Source organism: Talpa europaea (genome assembly GCF_964194135.1).
Source record: "Talpa europaea genome assembly, chromosome: 12".
Taxonomy (NCBI): domain Eukaryota; kingdom Metazoa; phylum Chordata; class Mammalia; order Eulipotyphla; family Talpidae; genus Talpa; species Talpa europaea.
The window spans coordinates 43,334,856-43,348,192 of record NC_140079.1 but is presented as its reverse complement, the minus strand read 5'-3'; the positions used below and the strand labels follow the sequence as shown (position 1 = coordinate 43,348,192).

At 37.8% G+C, this 13,337-nt stretch overlaps 1 pseudogene across 1 annotated transcript in view; it reads left to right on the top strand.

Moving 5' to 3' along the window:
- LOC311181541 (putative olfactory receptor 7A2) overlaps nucleotides 1-13,337 on the top strand; it is a 58,824-nt pseudogene that overhangs the window by 294 nt on the left and 45,193 nt on the right. The window lies entirely within an intron of this gene.

Here is a 13,337-nt window from a genome sequence, read left to right as displayed (position 1 = left end):
ATGATTGAAACCCAACACAAGAGGAGACAGACACAAGGAAACAAACATACATTTGTGTACTCAGAATCTTCCACCAGAATCAGGGATGGTAATTTAGCAAGTTTATATCTCATGTATTTTCCATTTACTTCTAATCCCTATTTGAGACTTCTTATTTTTCTTAGTAATTCTATGCAGAGATCTGTCAAATTTGCTTGTCTTTTCAATGAGCCAGTTCTTGGTTTCATTAATACTTTTAATTATCTTTCTAGTCTCCATTTCATTTATTTGTGCTTGGGTATTTTTTTTAATAATAAATTTTATTTTTATATTCCCCACACAATTGCAATCCCCCATTCTGACCCCAATTCCTCCCCTCCCGCCCCCCACCCCCCAAAAAGTGTCTCTGGTTCATAGATTTTTGTTGATTTTGATTTTCACTTTCTTATAGTTATTCATTTTCCTTCTCCCTTATTTAAGTTTTTTAGATTCCTGCTATGAGTGAGACCATCCGGTATTTTTCTTTTTCTTTCTGGCTTATTTCGCTGAGCATGATCCCTTCCAGCACCATCCATGTTGCTGCAAATTGCATGTGTTTATCTTTTTTGAATGCTGAGTAATATTCCATGGTATATATATACCACATCTTCTTGATCCAGTCATCTATTTTTGGGCATTTGGGCTGTTTCCAAAGCTTAGCTATTGTAAATAGTGCTGCTATAAACATAGGGGTGCAGGTGTTCTTTGGAACTGATGTTTCTGTGTCCTTGTGTAAATACCTAGGAGTGGAATTGGTGGATCATATGGAAGCTCTATGTTTAGTAGGTCCAGAAATCTCCACACAGCTCTCCATAGTGGTTGGACCAGTTTTGTGATCGCGTATTACTTACTTCCATCCCCCTACAAAATTCTGGTCTTACTTTTTTTTTTTTCTAGTTGCATGAGGTGTAAAGTTAGGTGTTTACTTGAGATAATTCTTGTATCTTTTTTTTTTTCAAGATTTATCTTTATTTGTCTTTACAAGAATGGAGCTGTCTGCCACAAATGCAGGGGTTGAAATGTTTCACCAGAGACAGTGTGGGAAGTAGAACAGGCAGATCTTCTGAAATGCACGGATGAGGGGAGCTGTGGTCTAGACAGGAGAGGTCTGTTGCACCATGTGGATTATCTCCCGAGCTGGGATCAAACTCATGCTGCAGTGGCTGGAGATAGCTTGACAGTGCTGAGATTTAATTCCAGGGAAGCCCCAATTCTTGTTTCCTAAGGTAGGTATTTATCACTATGAACTCTTAGAAATACCTTTTCTGAACCTATTAATCCGGCATTTCAATTTTCATTTGTCTCAAAGTGGATTTTGATTTTTCTTTTATATTGTTTAAAGTCTACATTTTTGTGAATTTTCCAATTTTCTTCTCATAATTGATTTCAGTTTCAAATCACTGTGATTAGAAAAGATACTACCTATGGTTTCATTCTTATATAATAGCTCCTTTCAGGGACATGGAATGATGTGGAATGAGGCAGGAGAGAGTGTAGATGGTGTTGCTGACCTCCTAGGTCTCCAGAAACAGTATCAGTCAGTGCCTGGATGCATGTTAAATTGGAATCTTTTGGGAACACATGGAAATTACATGTCTCTGTGTGATCCCTCTGCACTGAGTGTTGGAAATAGAGACCTTAAAAATTGTCTCTCAATTTGTTGTATTCTAATGGCATCAATTGTGGATGCAAATATTACTGAATTTCAGAGCAGGTCCTTTGGCCCATTATAATACATGTCTTCAAGTTGGGGCATAGATGTTGTGTCTGAATACTTCACTTTTCAAGGAGATGCTGGGAGTTTTGAGCTCCTTCTTGATTGTATGTTGCTGTGCCAGGGTGGGATTTAAGATGAGATTGTCTCTCAGTATTTTCAACCTTTTGGTGTTTTTGTTTGTTTGTTTGTTTGTTTGTTTTTCTCATTAGCCAGTTATGCAGGAATCACTGAATTAGTTTCTGTATTTCTTGCAGGGGTAATTTTTCCATGAGTAGCTATAGACTTTGTGTGTCCATGGGAGGAAGTGATTTTAGGTCCCTTTAAATGTCACCATATTGTGAGATAACTTAGGTAAAAGAAATTGTGAGCCTCTAGGGAAGAAATTGTGTGCCTCTAGGGTAACAGTTGCTCAACTACCTGTTTGGACAGGTGTACTAATCTGTTGATTGATGGGCCCTGTTCCAATTATCTGTCCAACCCCATGAAATGACCAAAGGAATCATGCTAGAAAAAAGCAGCATTAGATCCTCATTAAGGATTGTTTCACAATTTGCAGGAGGGGAAAATGTGAGCACACTTTACACACGGTTGGAATATATATATATATATATGTATATATATATATATATATATATATATAACCTGTCTGCATATGGGCAGGGAGAGCCCAACCAGAACAAGCGATGATGCTGCCCTTCTCTGCCCTGCCTCATTTCTCTACCCTTTCAAACCTCCTCCTACCCTCCCCTAAGGAGCCAGGTTAATTCTCCTTTCTGGCATTGGCTCTCTCTAATAAAGCCTTGCCAGGGAATAAATAACTAAGTCAAAACTCTCTGGTGAGGTGAATTCTTTCTCTAAATGTGTGGAGACCCACACACATTTGGAGGGTCTATAAAAATAGAAATGAACTCTGAAAATTTAATTTTCTATTGCTCTTTATATTCAAGGTTCATTTTTAAAAATATTAAGTATTATAACATTTTTATTTTAGAAAAATGAGTTTCATTGCTACATTTTTCTATTTTTCTCAATAAACATAAAAATAAAATTTCACTACCCATGAAATTATCAATGATTTTTTTTCCTGGCAAATCCTAGGAAAGTGAATATATGTTTTACTACATTTCATAATGTTTACATTTTTAGGAGAATATTTAAAGAAATATTTCTGCTAACATAAGGAATTTGAGGGCCCCCATCATAAAAAATAAAGTGGACAGAGCTGCTGCATAAGAATATAAAAATCCTCTGTCAAAAAGTTTCCACTAAGCATTTATGTAATATTATTATTTGTTTAACATAAGTTTCTTATTACTTGGATCCAAGAAAATATACTGAGTTTATGGAGTCAATAACTTTTGTTAAGAAAGATCTAGATTCTACCACTTTTCTGATGAAGCAGAAATGTCTGCTTTCTTAGCTAGTCTGGTATCCAGTGTTCTGACTCTCCTTGTCAACACTTTCAAGGACATTCCATTAAATATTTTATAAAGAGGGCCTCCCTTGGTGGCGCAGCAGTTGAACACTGGGCTGCCAAGCTGTCCGCAGCCTCTACAGCACTGATTTGATCCCTGGCCACCGGTGAGGGTCCCATGTGGTGCAGACCTCTCCTGCCATGCCCGTTGCTCCCCTCAGCAGTGTAGTTCTTCATCAGTCTGCCTGTTCTGCTCTCTGCTCTGGCTCTGGTGAATTCTTTCACCCTCTCGCACTTCTGACTATACCCAGGACTTGTATAAAGAAAGAAAAAGAAAAATACCGGATGGTCTCACTCATAGCAGGAATCTAGAAAACTTAAATAAGGGACCAGGAAAATGAATAACTATAAGAAAGTGAAAATCAAAATCACCAAAAAACTATGAACCAGAGACACTCTATGGGGGGTAGAGGGCGGGAGGGGAGGGATTGGGTTCAAAATAAGGGGGTTGCAATTGTATGGGGAATATAAAAATAAAATTTATTATAAAAATAAAATTAAAATAAATAAATAAATAAATAAATAAATAAATAAATAAATCTTAAAAAAAAGGAACAATATCCAACCTTTTACTGTCTCCTGGAAACACATTTAACTATAAAAGATAAAAATAGACAGAAAGTGAAAGGATGGAAAACAATCCTACAAGCAAATGGACCACCAAAGAAGGCATGGACAGCTACACTTATATCAGATAAAACAGATTTCAAACTCAAAAAGGTAAAATGAGACACAGATAGTCACTATATTATGATCAAGGGGACAACGCTTAAAGAAGACAAAACACTCATTCACATATACTCACCAAATCAAGTAGCACCAAAATGCATCAGACAACTCTTATCATCTCTGAAAACAGACATGAGAGAAAATACATATGTAGTAGGAGACATAAACACATCGCTATCAACAATGAATAGATCAATGAGACAAAAATTAAGTAAGGACACTAAAGTTCTAAATAAGGATCTAGACATTATGGGCTTAATAGACATCTTTAGAACACTAAACACCAAAAAATCTGACGACACATTTTTCTCAAGCACACACACAGGATCGATAACATACTGGGACACAAGACAAACATCAACAGCTACACCAAGATTGAAATCATACCAACCATCTTCTCTGACCTTGAAAGCATCAAACTAAGAAATAAACCATAAAAAGAAGGCAAGGAACTCTCCTACCTCATGGAGAATGAAACCCACACTACTGGAAGACCACTGGACTAACTAGGAGATCAAGGAAGAAATTAAAATATACATTGAGTTGAACGACAAGGAGAAAACCAAATTCCTAAATGTATGGGATGCAGCAAAAGCAGTAATAAGAGGAAAATATATAGCAACAGAGGCTCACATCAAGAAACAAGAAAGAGGGCCTCCCCTGGTGGCGCAGCGGTTGAGCGCTGGGCTGCAAAGCTGCCCACAGCTTCTGCATTGCCAGTTCAATCCCTGGCTGCCGGCGTGGGTACCATATGGTGCAACAGACCTCTCCTGCCACTCCTGCTGCTCCCCTCAGCAATGTATTTCGTCGGTCTGCCTGTTCGGTTCCCCGCTCTGGCTTTGGTGAGTTCTCTCGCCTTCCCACACTTCTGACTGTACCCAGTGCTTGTATAAATAAAATAAATAAATGGAAAAAAAAGCAACAAGAAAGAACTCAAAGAAACAACCTAATCTCACAGCTCAAAGAACTAGATTAAGAATAACAAAAAAAAAGAACCCTAAAATCAGTAGAAGAAAAGAAATAATAAAAATCAAAGCAGAGATAAATGAAATAGAACACCTAAACAGACCAATTGCAAGCAGTGAAATTGAAATGTTCATCAATACCCTCCCCAAAAACAAAAGCCCAGGACCAGATGGATTTACAAATTAATTCTACCAAACATTCATAAAGGAATTAGTGTCTATGCTTCATAAACTCTTTCAAAAAATTGAGACGGAAGGGATAATGCCAAACATGTTATATGAAGGTAACATTATACTTATACAGAGGCCGAACAACACAAAAAAAGAAAACTACAGACTAATTTCTCTAATGAACAGTGATGCAAAAATCCTCAATAAAATTTTAGCTGTCAGAATCCAGCAATGCATCCATAAGATAAGTCACCATGATCAAGTAAGATTTATTCCAGGAACACAAGGATTGTTAAACATCCAAAAAATCAACCAATGTAATCCAACCCATCAACAAAAAGAAATATAAAAAACATATGATAATATCAATAGATGCTGAGAAAGCTTTCGACAAAGTACAACACCCATTTATGATAAAGGCCCTTGAAATTCTCAGGATACAAGAAACATTCTCAACATCATAAAGGCCATATAGGACAAGCCCATAGCCAAGATCATTCTCAATTTTGAAAAGCTGAAAGAATTTCCATTAAGATCTGGGACAAGACAAGGTAGACTACCCTCACCAAAGAGTTTCAATATGACACTGGAAGTCCTAGCCAGAGAAATAAGACAAGAGAAAGACATACAAGTGCCAAAGACCAGCCTTGGCAAAATGCCGTTTCAGGAGTCTTTGAAAGGATGAGACAGACTAGGTGAAATGTTAAGGGTTAAGGGGAAGGGGATGAGGTAGTGAGGAAACACTGACACTGGATGAGGTGCAAGTATCTTCTACTGAGGGGCTCAGCAGGTCCTTTATTTATACATTTTTAGCAAGCCATGAGATTACATTATCATGTGCATAGAAACAAAGCAGAAACAATCAGTGCATCCCTTAAGACTTGTTATTGCTATGTGCCTTCCGCAAGAAAGCAACCTTCAAGGTTAATAGATAGAAAACTAAGCCTTATACTAAAACTTATTATTTCAGTTAAACAATTTCCTAAAAAAGTTGATAGCCGTTGGTACACCCCTATCAGCTAAAGCCTAAGCATAAAAAGATTTTTCTTATTCGCATGGCCTTCAGCTGGAGACCAGCTGCTACTCAGCTATCAGAACTTTTTCTACCTAGAAACTCCTTAACACAAATAACTTCATTTAAAAATTTTCCCAAGAAACTTCTAAAAAAAAAAAGGAAACTTCTTAAAAAAAGCAAAAGAAGGACTTACTATAATTGTTATGCTGGATAGCTTGTCAGGAATGTACAATAAATTGTCTCCCAATGTTAAGTGGGCCAAATTGTTTAATAACTAATTTCTAAATAGATATTTTTCTGTGCCATTACTTGCAGTATACTGACACGTAAAATTTATTGCCTAACGTACTTTCTGAGAATTTTTTTTTTCACTTTTTATGACCAAGAAAAAAAAAACAAAGGGTTGGTAAGTCTTCAGCCCCATGGTATGAGGCACAAGGCATCTTCGGCCCCATGGTGTGAGGACCTTTTTCTTAGCTGTTTGCCAGTGTCTTATCTGGCTGGGGCATCAAGGCCACTGCATATAAGAAATCCAAATATGGAAGGTAGAAGTCAGACTATCACTATTTTCAGATGATATGAAATATACATATAAACCCCCAAAAACTCCACAGAAAAAAATAATTAAACTAATCAATCAGTTTAATAAAGTAGCAGGATACAAAATCAACACACAAAAATGAGTAGCCTTCCTATACACAAACTACCAATCTGAAGAAGAAATCAAGAAAACCATCCCTTTTATGATTGGGAAAACAACAACAACAACAACAACAACTACTTGGGAATAAACCTAATAAAAGAGGTAAATAACCTATATCAAAAAAAATGATAGGGCCTCCCCTGGTGGCACAGTGGTTGAGCGTTGGGCTGCGAACCTGCCCGCAGCCTCTGCAGTGCCAGTTCGATCCCCAGCCCCTGGCGAGGGTCCCACATGGTGCGACAGATCTCTCCTGCCGCATCCGCTGCTCCCCTCAGCAGTGTATTTCTTTGTCAGTCTGCGTGTTCTGCTCCCCACTCTATCTCTGGTGAATTCTCTCACCCTCACACGCTTCTGACTGTACCCAGTGCTTGTATAAATAAATAAATAAATAAATAAATCTTTTTTAAAAAAAGTTAGTTAATGATTTAAAAAAATTATAAAACACTGTTAAAAGAAATAGAAGAATACACAAAGAAATGGAAAGACATCCCCTGCTCATGGGTTGGAAGAATTAACATTATCAAAATGGCCATCCTACTAAAAGTGATTTACAAATTCAATGTTATTCCAATAAAAATTTCAATGGCATTCTTCAAAGAAATAGAGCAAATTTTTAAAATATTTTTTAAAGATTTATTTTTTTATACAAAAACTGGGATACAGGTAAGATGTGTGGGAGAGTGAGAGGATTCAACAGAGACAGAGCAGGGAACAGAACAGGGAGACTGACTGAAATACACTGCTGAGGGGAGCAGCAGGTGAGACAGGTGAAGTCTGTTTCACCCTGCAGGATTCTCGCTGGCCAGCAGGGATTGAATCCACACTGCAGAAGCTGCAAACAGTGTCTGAGTGTGGCGCTCAATTGCCTGCCCCAATAGGGAGGCCCAAAAATAGAACAAATATTGATGAAATTCATATGGAACTACCAAAAACCCTGAATAGCCAAAGCTCACCTGAAAAAAAAGAAGGTAATAGAGGCATCACACTCCCAGACTTCAAACTATACTACAAAGCCATAATCATCAAAACTGCAAGGTACTGGAACAAGAACAGACACATGGGCCAATGGAATTGAATAGAAAATCCAGAAATAAATCCACAAATTTACAGTCAACTAATCTTTGACAAAGGAGCAAAGGATATGCACTGGAGCAAAGAAAGTTTGTTCAATAAATGGTTCTGGGAAAACTGGGTTGCTACATGCAAAAGAATGATGCTTGACCACTACGTCACACAATGCACAAAAACCAACTCAAAATGGATTAAAGAACTAGACATAAGACCTGAAACCATAAAATATATAGAAGGAAATATAGGCAAAACACTACATGACATACATCTCAAAAACATCTTTACAGACACATTACCCAAAGCAGTGATAGTGAAGGCAAACATAAACAGCTGGGACTACATTACATTAAATAGCATTTGTACAGCAAAATAGATAACAACCAAAACGAAGAGAAACCCCACCAACTGGGAGAAAAATTTTGCACATAACACGAATGATAAAGGACTGACCACAAAAATCTACAAAGAGCTGAAGAGACTCAACAATAAAAAAGTAAATAATCCAGTCAAAAAATGGGCTCAAGAGAGCCTCCCCTGGTGGCACAGTGGTTGAGAGCTGGGCTGCAAGGTTGCCCACAGCCTCTGCAGCGCCGGTTCATTCCCCGGCCACCAGCAAGGGTCCCACCAAAAAAAAAAAAAAAAAGGGCTGAAGAGCTAAAAAGGAATTTCTCCAAGAGGAGATGCAAATGGCCAACAGGCTTATGATAAAATGTTCAGCATCACTTGTAATCAGGGAAATGCAAATCAAAACTACAATGAGATACCATCTTACACCAGTTGAGAATGGCACATATTAAAAAAATCTAACTGCAGCAATTGTTGGCAAGGATGTAAGAAAAAGGAACTCTCCTGCACTGCTGGTGGGAGTGCAAACTGGCCCAACCACTATGGAAGCTGTGTGGAGATTCCTCAACCTGCTAAAAATGAAGCTTCCATGTGATCCAGCAATTCCACTCCTAGATATTTACCCAAAGGACACAGAAACACTAATTTAAAAGAGCACCTGCACCCCTATGTGTAGAGCAGCACTATTTACAATAGCTAAGCTATTGAAATAACCCAAATGCCCAAAAAAAGATGACTGGATCAAGAAGATGTAGTACATTTACACAATGGAAGTCTAGTCAGCAATCAAAAAGGTAAACTCGCAATTTGCAGCAATATGGATGGAGCTGGAAGGGATCATGCTCAGTGAAATAAGCCAGAAAAAAAAAGAAAAATACCGGATGGTCTCACTCATAGCAGGAATTTAGAAAACCTAAATAAGTGATCAGGAAAAAAACTAATTATAATAAAGAAAAAATCAAAATTCACCAAGTAACGATAAACCAGAGACACACTGGGGGGGGGGTTGGTGATAGAGGAGGGTAGGGTCAAAATAAGGGGCATGGGAATTGTATGGGGAATATAACCAAAATGAAAATGCACACATTGTGCAAAAATGAAAAATGATGTAAAATTATATAAAATAAGATATTAAAAAAGTATGATTTTCATTGTGCAAAAGTGAAAAATGATGGACTAATTACATAAAATAAAACAAATAAATAAAAAATTAAGTCACAGCTACCCTATATAATTCAAAGATCATATTATAGTGGATAAAATTACCTATGTAATATATAATTCATAAACACTCTAATTAGGTACTAAATTATAGCTATTAACGTGACAGAAGTATGAAGCTCCTAATAATTTTAGCAAAGGGTCCTGAAGCTTATGAGTTCATTGCTATGTTCTATTATGACAAAATCCCAGGTTCATTCCCTGCTGTGAAGGATGACAGCAACTGTCCTGAAATCAGGAGTTATGTTCCCTGCATGAGCTAAAGCTTTGAAGACATGAGAAACCTAATATGACCCATTTGTCGGTCTTGGAATTATTTAGAAAATATAAATCTGAAATCAGATAAGATATTATTAATTTAGAAATCAGAAAAGGAGGCAAGTTCATAGGGGAGTGAAAAATGGAATTAATTTCATTTCTAACCCAACTTCTTGGAAACAGGGAAAATTCCTTAGCTTTCAGAATAGTTTTCCACAGGGGGAGTCTGTGCATGGAAGTTGGAGTAATGAGGAAATGTAACTAATGAGCAGATAGAGCTGTAAACACATTATTTGACTCCTGGCATATATAACCTTGGGCTGGAAGAAGCATGATTTAGATGTGTGTGTGTTTGTGTCGAGTCCTATTCCTGCTTAGGGGACAGGTGAGTCACTCCTCCCTGCTGTCTCATCTGGTCAGAGAGCTCAGGCCTCTGTCTCCTCCATCCAATAAAGAATTCAGATCTCCACACGAGAACCTCTTGGAGACCCAGTCCAGGTGAGCCCAGCTACCCAGTTGACTGTCAAGAGACAAATGAGGTCAGATGTTGTCATCAGAGAGGCAATTTACATTTAACTAATGGCAAGAGATCACTGTTTTGTTCATCTGTTTGATTACATAATGAAGGTAATTATTTCAATGGCTGTGTCATATTTCAGGGTGAAATACAAAGTTAATCATTTTTATATCATTAAATTGTTCATCAGAAAATTGTTATTATAGCAAGCCTCATAAAATACATGGACATTATGTTTAAAACATGGTTCTTCTTTTTTTTTCAAAGATTTATTTATTTATAAAAGAACCAGGGTACAGGCCAGATGCGCAGGAGGGTGAGAGGATTCACCAGAGACAGAGCTGGGAACAGAACAGGCAGACTGAAGAAATACAATGCTGAGGGCAGTGGGCGTGGCAGGAGAGGTCTGCCTCACCATGTGGGTCCCTCGCCGACTGGCCGGGATTGAACTGGCGCTGCAGAGGCTGCGGACAGCTTCACAGTGTGGCGCTCAACCACCTGTGCCACCAGGGAGGCCCTAAAGCATGGTTCTAAGTGGGCAGCTTTGTCCCTCAGGGACAGTGAGCAATGTCCACAGACATTTCAGGCTCACAGCGAGGGCAGGGGAAACCAGGATGCTCCAAACATCTTACAATGCACAGGACAGACTTCACCACAGAAAGACCTGCCTGAAGCTCACTCCTGCTGACACCCAGAAACACGGCCCATTTTCTCTTGGGTGTACAACCTTTCTCAACAACATGGTGATATATTTTGAGGCCATCTTACTCGGTGGTGGTTCCCTCCTTGGTATCTTTTATTCTTACACTAAGATAGTTTCCCCCATATGTACAATCTCTTCAGCTCAGGGGAAGCATAATACATTTTCCACCTGTGCATCTCACCTCTCAGTTGTATCCTTATTTTACTGCACGGGCCTGGGAGTGTACCTTAGCTCAGCTGCTCCCCACAGCCCTTGCTCAAGTGCAATAACCTTGGTGATGTACAGTGTGATCATACCCATGCTGAACCCCTTCATCTACAGTCTGAGGAACAGAGACATAAAGAGTGCCCTGACAACATTTGTTGTAATGAAAACTACAAAAATATAATTGTCCCAGGGCTGAATAAGCACCCAGAATTTTATAAATTGGAGATTAATTGTCAGAAATTGGTCTTAATTTGTCAAACTAAGAAATGGAACTTGCTTTTTTTATTTTTTTTTGCAACATTAATTTCCTCCTGGACCTCAATTTCTCTATTTTATATACTTCACTTTATTAAACTTTCAGTTCGTTTTGATATTTAACAACTTTTCCCTTATGGTTTTCCTACTTTTCCAAATGTATTCCAATCTTAAACCAGAAAAAATGAGATATTCCCATTCATTTAATGAGACAACATGCATTTCTTATAATAATTTCTCCCAATGTCATATAACATACCAAATACTTTTTTTTGTTTGTTGTAATTAAAAGACATTAAGTTCTGCTACTCCTACTGCAAACAGACTACACCTGATGACCAAGGAAACTTATACATGTTCAAACAGAGAATGTATGATAACAAAACTTTTCACTTTTGAGTGTGTCACCCTTTTCTCTTCACTATTTAACCACCCTCCTGACAACAAAGATGGTAACATACAGTGGGTTCCATAGCACACTTGTTTTTTTTTTAATTTAAATTTTTATTTTTATATTCCCCATACAATTACAACCCTGTTACTTTTACCCCAAGCCTTCCTTTCCCCGCCCCCCACCCCCCATAGAGTGTCTCTTGTTCACAGTTGTTTGTTGATTTTGATATTTTCTTTCTTACAGTTATTCTTTTTCTTGGTCCCTTAGTTAAGTTTTCTAGATTCCTGCTATGAGTGAGACCATCTGGTATTTTTCTTTTTCTTTCTGGCTTATTTCGCTGAGCATGATCCCTTCCAGCGCCATCCATGTTGCTGCAAATTCATGTGTTTATCTTTTTTGAATGCTGAATAATATTCCATGGTGTATATGTACCACATCTTCTTGATCCAGTCATCTATTTTTGGGCATTTGGGTTTTTTGCAAAGTTTAGCTATTGTAAACAGTGCTGCTATAAATATAGGGGTGCAGGTGTTCTTTGGAATTGATGTTTCTGTGTCCTCTGGGTAAATACCTAGGAGTGGAATTGCTGGATAATGTGGAAGCTCCATGTTTAGTAGGTCCAGAAATCTCCACACAGCTCTCCATAGTGGTTGGACCAATTTGTATTCCCACCAACAGTGCAGGAGAGTTCCTTTGTCTCCACAACCTCGCCAACATTAGTTGTTGCTAGTTTTTGTAATATGTGCCATTCTCACTGGTGTAAGATGGTATCTCATGGTAGTTTTGATTTGCATTTCCCTGATTACAAGTGATGTTGAACATTTTTTCATATGTCTGTTGGCCATTTGCATTTCCTCTTCAGAGAAATTTCTTTTTTATCTCTTCTGCCCATTTTTTTGACTGGATTATTTTGTTTTTGTTTAGTCTCATCAGCTCTTTGTAGATATTTGTGATCAGTCCTTTATCATTAGTGTTGTGTGAAAAAATGTTCTCCCAGTCAGTGGGGTTTCTCTTTGTTTTTGTTAGTATCGCTTTTGCTGTGCAGAAGCTCTTTAATTTGATGTAGTCCCAGCTGTTGATCTTTGCCTTCACTATCACTGCTTTGGGTGATGTAAAGATGTGATGTAAAGATGTCTTTGATGTGCATATCATGGAGTGTTTAGCCTATATTTCCTTCTGTGTATTTTATGTTTTCAGGTCTTATGTCTAGTTCTTTAATCCATTTTTAGTTGTTTTTTGTGCATAGTGTTAGGTAGTATTCAAGCTTCATTCTTTTGCATGTAGCTACCCAGTTTTCCCAGCACCATTTATTGAACAAACTTTCTTTGCTCCAATGCATATTCTTTGCTCCTTTGTCAAATATTAGTTGACCATAAATATGTGGGTTTATTTCTGGATTTTCTATTTGATTCCATGCACTTTTGATGATTATGGCTTTGTAGTAAAGTTGGAAGCCTGGGAGTATGATGCCTCCACATCCTTCTTTTTTTTTTTTTTTTCAGGAGAGCTTTAACTATTCGGGGTTTTGGTGGTTCTATATGAATTTCATCAATAATTGTTCTATTTCATTGAAA